Genomic DNA, 13765 nt, shown 5'->3' with positions numbered 1-13765 from the left:
ATATTTGAGATTCTTCAAACTAGCCACCCTTTGCCTTGATGACAGCTTTGCACACTCCTGGCATTATCTCAACCAGCTTCACCTGGAATTAATTTCCAACAGTCTTGAAGGAGTTCCAAAATATGCTCAGCAATTGTTGGCTAGCATTTCCTTCACTCTGCAGTCCAACTCACACCAAACCATATCAACTGGGTTGAGGTCGGGTGATCGTGGAGGCAAGGTCATCTGATAAAGCACTCCATCACTCCCCTTCTTGTTCAAATATCCCTTACAAAGCCTGGAGGTGTGTTGAGTCATTATCCTCTTGAAAAACAATTGATAATCCCACTAAACGCAAACCAGATGGAATGACGTATCGCTGCAGAATGCTGTGGTAGCCATGCTGGTTAAGTGTGCTGCAATCTATGAGGCTGGTAATTCTAATGAATTTATCCTCTGCAGCAGAGGATGGGTTGTCCTTTCCTGTGGTGGTCCTCATGAGAGACAGTTTCATCATAGCGCTGAATGGTTTTTGTGACTGCGCTTGAAGAAACTTAAACATTTCTTGAACTTTTCCATGTTGACTGATCGTCATGTCTTAAAGTAATGATGGACTGTCGTTTCACTTTGCTTGTTTGAGCTGTTCTTGCCATAATATGGACTTGGTATTTTACCAAATAGGGCTATCTTCTGTATACCACCCCTACCTTGTCACAACACATCTGATTGGCTCAAATGCATTAAGAAGGAAATAAATTCCACAAAATAACTTTTAACAAGTCACACCTGTTAATTGAAATGCATTCCAGCTGACTACCTGTAACGGTTCTCTTTAGTTGAAGGATCAGAGACAATGACTAACACCTGCCTCTGATTGAGAACCATATCAGGCCAGACAGAAATAGACAAACAAGACAACCAACATAGAATGCCCACCCAGCTCATGTCCTGACCAACACTAAAACAAGGAAAACACATACGAACGATGGTCAGAATGTGACACTACCTCATTAAACTGGTTGAGAGAATGCCAATAGTGTGAAAAGCTGTCATCAAGGCAAAGGGTGGCTACTTCGAAGAATCTCGAGTATAAAATATATTTCTACTTGATCAGCACTTTTCTGGTTACTACATGATTCCATATGTGTTATTATAGTTTTATGTCTTCACTATTATTCTACAATGTAGAAAATAGTAAAAATAAAGAAAAAGCCTTGAATGAGTAGGTGTGTCCAAACTTTTGACTAGTACTGTTCATTTGCCAAACAACTCTTAAAAGTAAGGGATGCGCTCTATTTCAAAATATTACTTTTTGTAGAATATTACATCTGTTGTTCCATGCATTCTACAAGTGAGAACTTGCAGAAGTATAGCCATAGGCCACTAAAGCAGACTAGTAACATAATACAACTATAATTTTATGTTCTTTTGAAATAAAATGTATTCCTTTTTTATGCTTCTAAAGTCCTCCCTTAACTAAATTCATTTCTTTATGATGTTGTATAACACTTGAATTGTGGTGTTTTTTGTTTTCTTTACAGTAAAATAAACTCTAGAAAGTTTTTTTCGTAATGTATGTATGATTGTTTTGACTTTGGCTCAGAACGCATTGCTCGATGCCCAGCTTTTCTAGAGTTAATAGTCAGAATAGAGAAATACGAGTGTCAGGGTTTTCTCTGCTGGTCATTCGAGTCAAGTGCAGAAGAGCAGAGATAGGTGATCAGGCGACTTTATTTGCCAAGAGAAATAACAGACGGGCGCAAACAGCAACAACTCAAGCCAACCGGCAAAAGTGACAAGCGCAAAATACCTTCAAGAATACAACCATAAGTTTCACCAAAATTTCCGCAGTAGGGTACAGGCAATGCCCAGGGTGAAAAACCAGACTGGCTCGATACAATAAACACAACACAAAAAACAATTCCACACAAAGACATGGGGGGAACAGAGGAATATATATATGCAGTGTGATTACAGAATGTAAACCAGGTGAGCGGGGAACAAGACAAAACAGATGGAACAATGAAAAATGGAGCGGCGATGGCTAGAAGACCGGTGACGTCGACCGCCGCCCAAACAAGGAGAGGAGCCGGGAAGTCGTGACAGTACCCCCCCCCCCTTGACATGCGGCTGACTCGGGGACGACACGGAGTGCGAGGCGCAGGGCGATCTGGCCGGAGACGGTGGAACTCCTGCAGCATTTCAGGGTCCAACACGTCCGCCACCGGAACCCAGCACCTCTCCTCCGGACCGTGCTCCTCCCACTCCATGAGGTACTGAAGGCCCCCCTCCCGACGCCTCGTATCCAGGATGGGAAGAACGGAGTACGCCGGGGCCCCCTTGATGTCCAGAGGGGGTGGAGGAACCTCTCTTACCTCAGACTCCTGGAGCGGACCAACCACCACCAGCCTGAGGAGAGACACATGGAACGAGGGGTTAATACGGTAATCGGGGGGAAGCTGTAACCTGTAACATACCTCGTTCACTCTCCTCAGGACTTTGAATGGCCCCACAAACCGCGGGCCCAGCTTCCGGCAGGGCAGGCGCAGGGGCAGGTTTCGGGCCTCACTGCGGTGAAGGTCCGTGCTGGTTTTTTGCCGCAGCGCAGCCTGCTTGAGGTAAACATGGGCGGCTTCCCATGTCTCCTCCGCGAGCCTGAACCAGTCGTCCACTGCAGGAGCCTCAGTCTGACTCTGAAGCCAGAGCGCCATAACCGGCTGGTACCCCAAGAGGTTAGTGGAGGAGTGGCGGAGCGAGTTCTGCGCCATCTCGGCCCAGGGCACGAACGCCGCCCACTCCCCCGGCCGGTCCTGGCAATAAGACCGCAGAAACCTGCCCACATCCTGGTTCACTCTCTCCACCTGCCCATTACTCTCGGGGTGAAAACCTGAGGTGAGGCTGATCGAGGCCCCAGATGTTCCATGAACGCCCTCCAGACTCTTTGAAGTGAACTGGGGACCTCGATCAGACACTATATCCTCAGGCACCCAGTAGTGCCGGAAGACATGTGTAAACAAGGCCTCCACAGTCTGTAGGGCCATAGGGAGACTGGACAGATGGAGGAGACTACAGGACTCATGGTGTTTCCCTGTGAGGGAGGAAGATTGTTCAGAAAATCCACCGACAGGTGTGACCAAGGCCATTGTGGAACGGTTAAGGGTTGTAGCTTACCTCTGGGCAGGTGTCTAGGGGCCTTACAGTGGGCACACACCGAGCAGGAGGAAACATAATCTCTCACGTCCTTTGCCAAGGTAGGCCACCAGTACTTCCCACTCAGACAGCGCACCGTCCAACCGATCCCCGGATGACCAGAGGAGGGTGACGTGTGGGTTCAATAGATCAACTGGTCATGGACAGCAGATGGAACATACAGACGCCAGACGGGACACTGAAGGGGAGCGGGCTCTGTATGTAACGTCTGCTCAATGTCCACGTCCACCTCCCACACGACTGGTGCAACCAGGCAGGAGGCCGGGAGTATGGGAGTCTGAACCATGAGCCGCTCCTCTGTGTCATACAGCCGGGACAGTGCGTCTACCTTCACATTTTGGGAACCCGGTCCTGATGAGGATTCAGTCTCCTCGCTGCCCAGATGTACTCCAGGTTGCAGGGGTCAGTCCAGATGAGGAAAGGGTGATTCGCCCCTTCAAGCAAATGTCTCCACGCCTTCAAAGCTTTAACCACAGCAAACAGCTCCCGGTCCCCAACATCATAGTTCCGCTCCGCCGGGCTGAGTTTCTTTGAGAAGAAAGCACAGGGGTGGAGCTTTCGGTGGCGTACCCGAGTGCTGAGAGAGCACGGCTCCTATCCCAGCCTCGGACGCGTCCACCTCCATTATGAACGCCAAAGAGGGATCCGGATGGGCCAGCACGGGTGCCGAGGTAAACAGAGCCCTTAGGTGCCCAAAAGCACTGTCCGTCTCAGCCGACCAATGCAAACGTACAGCAATGAGGTAATGGGAGCCGCCACCTGGCTAAAACGCCTGATAAATCTCCGGTAGTAATTGGCAAACCCTAAAAAACTGCTGCACCTCCTTTACAGTGGTGGGAGTCGGCCAATTACGCAAGGCTGAAATGCGGTCACTTTCCATCTTCACCCCTGATGTGGAAAGAACAGGCATTTCTGAAAGAACAGAACATTTCTCAGGCATTTATCAGTCTTGAGGTCATGCTTGAGGTCATGCTCCAACAGTCGCCCAAGTACCCTGCGTATCAAGGACACAGAATGTCATTGATATACACCACTATACCCTGCCCGTGCAGTTCCCTGAAATTTTTGTCTACAAAGGATTGGAAGACCCATACGGCATGACGAGGTACTCATAATGCCCTGAGGTGGTACTAAACTCCGTACTCATAATGCCCTGAGGTGGTACTAAACTCCGTCTTCCACTCGTCTCCTTCCCGGATACGCACCAGGTTGTAAGCGCTCCTGAGATCCAGTTTAGTGAAGAAGCGCGGCCCGTGCATTGACTCAATCGCCGTGTCGATGAGAGGTAGCGGGTAACTGTACCTCACCGTGATTTGATTTAGACCTCGATAGCCAGAGTACAGGAGAGGGCTCAGAACACACCCTTGTGAGGCCCCAGTGTTGAGGATCAGTGGGGTGGAGATGTTGTTACCTACCCTCACCACCTGGGGGCGGCCCATCAGGAAGTCCAGTACGCAGTTGCACAGGGCGGGGTCGAGACCCAGGATCTCGAGCTTGATGATGAGTTTGGAGGGTACTATGGTGTTAAATGCGAAGCTGTAGTCGATGAACAGCATTCTCACATAGGTATTCGTCTTGTCCAGATGGGTTAGGGCAGTGTGCAGTGTTGTTGCGATTGCATCGTCTGTGGACCTATTGGGGAGTTAAGTAAATTGGAGTGGGTCTAGGGTGTCAGGTAGGGTGGAGGTGTTATGGTCCTTGACTAGTCTCTCAAAGCACTTCATGATGACGGAAGTGAGTTCTACGGGGCGGTAGTCATTTAGCTCAGTTACCTTAGCTTTCTTGAAGCATGTGGGAACAGCACACTGGGATAAGGTTTGATTGAATATGTCCGTAAACACATCAGCCAGCTGGTCTGCGCATGCTCTGAGGACGCGGCTGGGGATGCTGTCTGGGCCTGCAGCTCTGCGAGGGTTAACACGTTTAAATGTTTTACTCACGTCGGCTGCAGTGAAGGAGAGTCCACAGGTTTTGGTAGCGGGACGTGTCATTGGCACTGTATTGTCCTCAAAGCGAGCAAAGAAGTTGTATTGTCTGTATGGGAGCAAGACATCCTGGTTCGCAATGGGGCTGGTTTTCTTTTTATAATCCGTGATTGCCTGTAGACCCTGCCACATACCTCTTGTGTCTGAGCCCTTGAATTGCGACTCTAGTTTGTCTCTATACTGACACAAACCTTGTTTAATTGCCTTGCGGAGGGCATAGCTACACTGTTTGTATTCGGTCATGTTTCCGGTCACCTTGCCCTGGTTAAAAGCAGTGGTTCGCACTTTCAGTTTCTCACGAATGCTGCCATCAATCCGCGGTTTCTAGTTTGGGAATGTTTTAATCTCTCTGGGGTAGACGGGACGCTTGCGTCCCACATGGCCAATAGCCAGGGAAAATGCAGAGCGCCAAATTCAAATACATTTCTATAAAAATCTAACTTTCAATAAATTACACATGCAAGATATCAAATTAAAGCTACACTCGTTGTGAATCCAGTCAACATATCAGATTTCAAAAAGGCTTTTTGGCGAAAGCATAAGATGCTATTTTCTGATGATAGCACAACAGTAAACAATGAGAGAGTAGTATATTTCAGTATACTTCTTTTGTTGGCATTCCTATATGTCCCATAAACATCACAAATGGTCCTTTTGTTCAATTAATTCCGTCGATACATATCCAAAATGTCAATTTATTTGGCATGTTTGATCCAGAAAAACACCACTTCCAACTTACGCAACGTCGCTACAAAATATCTCAAAAGTTACCTGTAAACTTTGCCAAAACATTTCAAACTACTTTTGTCATACAATTTTAGGTATTTCTAAACGTATATAATCGATCAAATTGAAGACGGGATGATCTGTGTTCAATACAGGAGCAAAACAAACTGACGCTACTTTTCTGGTAACGTGCCTCTATCAAAAGGTACACATGAAGTGACTCTCGTTCTGAGCTATGGTACTTCTTCATTACACAAAGGAAAAACCTCAACCAATTTCTACAAACTGGTGACATCAAGTGGAAGCGGTAGAACCTGCAGGAAAGTCGATTAGAATTCTGGATTCCCCGTGAAAACCTATTGAAAAGACAGTGATTTTTTGTATCTAAAAAAAAATAATCTGAATGGTCTGTCCTCCGGATTTTGCCCGCTAAATGAGTTCTGTTATACTCAAAGACATGATTTGAACAGTTTTAGAAACTTCAGAATGTTTTCTATCCAATACTAATAATAATATTATCCAAAAGTGAAAATGCTGCCTGCTACCCCAAACAGGTGTTATGACTTCTATGAATGGTGGGTGGAGGAGTCAAGCGCAGAGAGCAGGTAGTTCCGTACGTGGATCTTTTATTCCAATGACAGCGGAAAAACAGACATGCAAAACACAAGGGCGCATGAAACAACCCGTCCAAATAAACAGGACTAAAACTGTCCGGAAAAATAGAGATCACAATAATCAACCAACACCATAAAACAGAGAACAAACCCGCACAATAACCAGCGGGCCTAGTGCCCTTAAATAGCCTAAACTCAAAACAGGTGTAACCAATTAGACCCAACTAACAGAAACAAAAGGAAAGGGAATCGATGGCAGCTAGTAGGCCGGCGACGACGACCGCCGAGCGCCGCCCGAACTGGAAGAGACACCATCTTCGGCGGGATTCGTGACAACAGCTAAATTGTTGCTGTGGGTACGACATTGCTGATGCACTTGCTAATAAACTTGCTCACCGAATCAGCGTATTCGTCAATGTTGTTGTTTGACGCAGTGCAGAACATATCCCATTCCATGTGATCGAAGCAATCTTGAAGCGTGGGATCAGATTGTTCGGACCAGCGTTGAACAGACCTGAGCGCGGGAGCTATAAGCTGGGAGCAACAAAATGGGGTCGTGGTCAGCTTTTCCAAAAAGAGGGCGGGGGAGGGCCTTATATGCGTCGCGGAAGTTAGAATATCAATGATCCAGGGTTTTACAAGCCCTGGGTAGCACAATCAATATGCTGATAGAATTTAGGGAGTCTGTAGATCCATCCTGCTCCGGCTGCCAAGGTCCAAAATTCCAGGGCGAACTCCTGGGTGCTCTTCGTCCCCTGCCTCAGGTGGAAGAGCTGTTCCGGTGAACACCATAATTTGCAAATAAATTCATTAAAAATCCTACAATGTGATTTTCTAGTTGAAGTGTACCTATGAGGAAAATTACAGGCCTCTCTCATCTTTTTAAGTGGGAGAACTTGCACAATTGGTGGCTGACTAAATACTTTTTTTCCCCACTGTATATAAAATTGGGGCAGCTTAAATTATTCATGTGTGGTATGATTGCTAGTTAGCCTATTGCAGATCTGGACAAACAATCCACCTACCACTTCTGCCACTATGAATGGTGGATAGAGGACAAGATAGACTATATTGACATGTGGTATAGTTAGCATAGAGCATAAGAGAAGCAGATGAGGAAATATGCCTAAGATGGAATCTATTATATAGTAAAGCCTGCAAAATAGTGAATGTAAACCAGGAGGAAAATGTACTACCCTCCCATGCCGAATATAAACACACACTAAATCCTCCCAAAAGCTTAAAAAAAAACACCTATTTTGGACCACCCTCCACCCTAGTAACTGAATGTAAAAAAACATTAAGAACACCTGAGTGTACAAAACATGAAGAACACATTCCTAATATTGAGTTGCACCCTTTTTTGGCCCATGTTGACTCCAATGCTCCCCACAGTTGTGTCAAGTTGGCTGGATGTCCTTTGGTGGTGAACCATTCTTGATACTCATGGGAAAGAGAAAAATCCAGCAGCGTTGCAGTTCTTGATACAAACCGGTGCATTTTTGCACCTACTACGTACCATACCCTGTTCAAAGGCCCTTACATATTTTGTCTTGCTCAATCACCCACTGAATAGCACACAGACACAATCAATCTCTCAATTATCTCAAGGTTTAAACATCCTTCTTTATCATGTCTCCTCCACCTTCATCTGTGCTGATTGAAGTGAATTTAACAAGTGACATCAATAAGGGATAATAGCGTTCACCTGGATTCACCTGGTCAGTCTACGTGATGGAAAGAGCAGATTCATAATGTTTTGTACACTCAGTATAGATGACTGGGTTGTAGAGGGCAGCACTCTGGGCAAAGAAGGTTGGGATGGTCATCATGAAAGGGCTGAAGTTGGTTCCTTGATTGGTAAAGATGTAACAGGCCACTGTGGCATAGGGCATCCAGCATGCCAAAAACGAGATGACCATGACGTTCACTTACTTCTCTGACCTCTGAGTGGTCTCTGACTCCCTCCTCCCCCAATAATTTTCAAACTGTCCCTTAAAGATCAAATACGCATTAGGGGAAACAGTGCCACTGTTCACCCCAGTGTATTTGTTATTATTTTTGTTTTGTTTATGAAAAGGGAAGAGAAGAGCATTTGGCAGCGTGGTCAAATAAATTGCAGTGCATATTCTGCTGTCCTAGTGCAATGATGTCTGAGGGGGAAAAAACAATATTCGTTGTTTGCAGTAACTTCTTTGTTGTTGTAATATCTCAAACGGACATAGCAATTTCACCAGTTAAGGGTTCCAGCTTTAAAGCTTTCGGAGCTTTACAAACCAAACAAACAAAACCATGATGACCTTGTCTCTAGCCATAAACTCAAAGCAACCAGCGGATTTTGATTTGTTTGTTTAATGTTTACTTCATTCACTCAATCAAGCCATGTGCCTTGCATATTTATGTTGATTTATGTTGTGCTTTCCCCAACCTCTAAATAAATAAGGAGCTAATGATTATGTAATGTCTGTCCTACCCCCTACAGCGTGTGTATCCTGGGGAACCGTACTCTGATCTCCAAGGGATTTGACGTTTGTGCCAAGGTCATTGAGCGGGACAACGGCACAGTCACCACCAAACTGTGGAAGATTTTCTGTGACTCCGAGTTCCTCAATGCTACCTGTGATGAATACTTTGCAAACAACAATGTCTCTGAGATCCAGGGTATCCCAGGGGTCAGCAGTGGTATACTGGCTGGTAAGAGGTGCCCACTCAGAATGTATTGTAATCGAATGTAGTCTGTAGTAGAGCGATGTACTGGTACTCCACAAAAGGTATGTAATTGTTATGATGTGCATTTCTCTCTCTCTCTCTCTCTCTCTACTCTCTCTCTACTCTCTCTCTACACAGAGAATCTGTTTGGTTACTATCTGGAGAAGGGAGACTTCTTGGAGAAGCGGGGGATCTCTGCCATGCAGGACCCTGAAGCTGTCATCACCAACTCCAACCGTTACGTCCTGGCTGACATCACCAGCTTCTTCACCCTACTGGTGGGGATCTACTTCCCCTCCGTCACAGGTTAGTCACTGCTGGGTAACAGGTCAGTCACTGGGTCAAGGGTCAGGAGTCACTGCTGGGGACCGACTAGGTCAAGCTTATCCCAAAAGGACAGTATAGGTACAGGCTTTTGTTTCAGCCAAGCAGTAACCTGATTTATCTAATAACCTATATTAAGTTATTATATTTACATTTAAAGATCTTACCTTATGAATTCAAAGTAAATACCAGATCAAAAGCATCATTCCTAGACCCAAGGAAACCAGCGAGAAACATTATTCCTGTTGTAATATCCACTTCATGGTGACAAATAGTGCCGTGAGAGTCTCTCCACAGGCCCAAATGCAGAGAGAGAGAAATACATTCCACAACTGATGACACAAAAGGAGCTGAATAGGGCGAAATGAGAGGAAGTAGAATTTCTGCCAAAAACCACATCAGCAGAAATTCTGGGGAATACATGAGTCACATTCCCACTATCATCCCAATGGCATAACAGCTGAATAAAATGCCCATTGTGTATAAACATTTGCTCTGTGACATACAGTATAGTATTATCAGTACTCATGTTTTGTGAGAGATGCTCCTGGTTTGTTGAACACAGCACCCGTTTGCTGGATCATCATAAAAACACAGTTGCTACAAGTAAAGAATACGTTTTGTTAAGGTCTTTTATCGAAAATTCTATTCGTTTTTTTGTTGTGCCTCCACTTTTTCACTTCTGAAAATGTGCACCACATAATTCCAAAAAGCACTTCCTAGCACAGTGTAATGAAAAAAGTTAAACGTGTAAAACAGAGGACATCAAGTGTGAAGGATGGGAATTGGTCCTGTTTAATCCTGTTTGTGTCTGTTCCTCTGCCTCCCAGGCATCATGGCTGGCTCCAACCGCTCTGGAGACCTGCGTGATGCCCAGAAGTCCATCCCCATAGGCACCATAGCAGCCATCACCACGACTTCTATAGTGTGTATCCTTTAATTAAGCCATAATGCGTGAGGGGGTGTGGTAGTTGGCCACGCCTTTCAGGCAAGGGCATCCAGGGCTCGAACCACCCGGTTTATAATTAAGCAATAAAGCCTGAGGGGGTGTAGTATACATACCACGGCTAAGGGTTGTTCTTACGCACGACGCAATGCAGAGTGCCTGGACACAGCCCTTAGCCTATGGTATATTATATATATATATATATCACAAACCCCCGAGGTGCCGCATTGCTATCATAAACGGTTTCCCAACATAATTAGAGCAGTAAAAATAAGTGTTTTGTCATACCTGTGGTATACGGTCTGATATACCACTGCTGTCAACCAATCAGCATTCAGGGCTCGAACCACCTGGTTTATAATACAGTATATACAGTGCATTCGGAAAGTATTCAGACACCATGACTTTTTCCACATTTTGTTGCACGACATCCTTATTCTAAAATTGATTAAATAGTTTTTTCCCCTCATCAAACTACACACAATACCCAGTAATGACAAAGCAAAAACAGGTTTTTACTCAGTACTTTGATAAAGAACCTTTGGCAGCGATTACAGCCTCGAGTCTTCTTAGGTATGACTCTACAAGCTTGGCACACCTGTATTTGGGGAGTTTCTCCCATTCTTCTCTGAAGATCCTCTCAAAACCTGTCAGGTTGGTTGGGGTGCGTCGCTGCACAGTAATTTTCAGGTCTCTCCAGAGACCTTCGATCGGCTTCAAGTCCAGGCTCTGGCTGGGCCATTCAAGGACATTCAGAGACTTGTCCTGAAGCCACTCCTGCGTTGACTGTGTGTTTAGGATCATTATCCTATTGGAAGGTGAACCTTCGCCCCATTCTGAGGTCCTGAGCGCTCTGGAGCAGATTTTTATCAAGGATCTCTCTTTACTTTGCTCCATTCATCTTTCTCACAATCCTGCCTAGTCTCCCAGTCCCTACCGCTGAAAAATATCCCAACAGCATGATACTGCTAGCACCATGCTTCACCGTAGGGATGGTGCCAGTTTCCTCCAGATGTGACGCTTGTCGTTTAGGCCAAAGAGTTCAATCTTGGTTTCATCCAACCAGAGAATCTTGTTTCTCATAGTCTGAGAGTCCTTTGGGCAAACTCCAAGCAGCCTGTAATGTGCCTTTTACTGAGGAGTGGCTTCCGTCTGGCCACTCTACAATAAAAACCTGATTGGTGGAGTGCTGCAGGTTGTCTTTCTGGAATGTTATCCCATCTCCACAGAGGGACACTGGAGGTCTGTCAGATTGACCATCAGGTTCTTGGTCACCTCCCAATCTCCCCCGATTGCTCAGTTTTGATTGTCAGCGGACAGCTATTGAAGAGTCTTGGTGGTTCCAAACTTCTTCCATTAAAGAATGCTGAAGGCCAATGTGTTCTTGGGGACCTTCAATGTTGCCTACATTTTTTGGTACCCTTCCCCAGATCTTTTCCTCGAGACAATCCTGTCTCGGAGCTCTATGATCAATGGAAACAGGATGCACTTGAGCTCAATTTTGGGTCTCATAGCAAAGGGTCTGAATGTTATGTTAATTTTGTTTTTTATTTGTAATACATTTGCAAAAATGTCAAAAAACCTGTTTCCACTTTGTCATTATGGGGCATTGTGTGTAGCTTGATGAGGAAACATTTTTATTTAATCTATTTTAGAATAAGGCGGTAACGTAACAAAATGTGGAAAAAGTCAAGGGGTCTGAATACTTTCTGAATGGAATGCACTGTACTACCCCTGGCAGTTCTACTGGAAGCGGAGCTGTCCATGGTTCTGAAACATGGTCCACTGCCAGTATTACTGAAGCGGTGCTGTCCATTGTGCTGAAATCTGATTTGTAATTTCTCAAGGACTGCTGACAATAATACGCTGGAATATTAACTATACTTTGTTTGAATGTTTGAATAAACCATATGAAGCATTTGATCCTTTATTTAGGTCTATATGTCTTTGAGCTTTTGTAAACGCTCGGCTAACTTTGTTTGGGAGACAGTCTGCAGGTGTATTCCTTCACTGCTTCTCTCAGACATGTCTGCAGTGGTCCTGTTTGGGGCCTGTATTGAAGGGGTGGTTCTGAGGGACAAGTGAGTCATTAGTATTCACCTATACATCCACTGCCTTCATTATTACTATACAGTGCCTAGTGAAAGTCTACAACCTTTTGCGCAGTCTTCCCATTTTTCTGCCTTAAATTAAAACTTAAAAGGGAATACATTAGATTTTTTTTACAGATCTACACAACCTACTCCACATTTTCAAAGTGAATTTTTTTCTCCAAATTATTAATAATAAAGATAATAATAGATGTCTTGATTGCATATGTTTTCACACCGTAGAGTAAATACTTGATTGAAGCAGCTTTGGCAGCCATTACAGATGTGAATCATTTTGAATAAGATTTTACCAACCTTGTACAACTCTAAGTGCAATGTATCCATTGTTTTTGTTCAAATTGATCAAGCTCAGTAAATGTGATTGTGAATCATTGATGGACAGCAATATTCAAACCTTGTCTCTGATTTTCAAGTAGATTAAAGTGAGGACTGAGACTGGACCATTCAGGAAACATTGGCATTGGCATTAACATGTGTATAATTGTCTTTCTGAAAAATAAAACTCTGTCCCAGGGTTAGGTAAGTTATTACCTGGGCTTTGCTCCATATTAACTCTGATGCATGAAGACATACGCAATCAACACATCAATCCCTTTTTCAGATGTAATTTTAAGGCAGCAAAATGTGAAGACTGCGCAAGGGGTGTGTAGACTTTCACTAGCGACTGTAACTAGCATACTCCCACTAATTGTCTATGTAATCAGATACAAAACATAGAATAACAAATAACTTTCCAAACACTCAGAATCCAAAAAACTGTTGTGTATACTGAATGTATTATGCAATGGAAGAAGCCAGTTGTTATAGCAAAAACATTCATTGAAAAAGACAACTTAGAAATGAATCACTCTGACCTCAGGTTTGGTGAGGGGGTGGACGGTAACCTTGTGATTGGTACGTTGGCTTGGCCGTCACCATGGGTCATCGTGATTGGATCCTTCTTCTCCACCTGTGGGGCTGGGCTTCAGAGTTTGACTGGAGCACCACGCCTCCTGCAGGCCATTTCTCGCGATAGCGTCATCCCTTTCCTTAAAGTGAGTACACACACATACACATATAAAGGCAAATAAAACACACTTTCACAACCACGCTAGCACAGCTATTTCTTGGAGTGGTCAATCAGCGAACAAGCACACACAACATTGGTAATGATCTGCATAG

The 13765-nt window shown here is 44.7% G+C and overlaps 1 pseudogene; it reads left to right on the top strand.

Annotated features, from left to right (window-relative positions):
- The window catches only part of LOC109907731 (solute carrier family 12 member 5-like), a 184225-nt pseudogene that overhangs the window by 70739 nt on the left and 99721 nt on the right, over nt 1-13765 (top strand).

The sequence above is a fragment of the Oncorhynchus kisutch genome, linkage group LG17 (assembly GCF_002021735.2).
Source record: "Oncorhynchus kisutch isolate 150728-3 linkage group LG17, Okis_V2, whole genome shotgun sequence".
Lineage (NCBI taxonomy): Eukaryota > Metazoa > Chordata > Actinopteri > Salmoniformes > Salmonidae > Oncorhynchus > Oncorhynchus kisutch.
The sequence above is the reverse complement of the archived record's forward strand: the minus strand, read 5'-3'. Positions and strand labels throughout refer to the sequence as shown.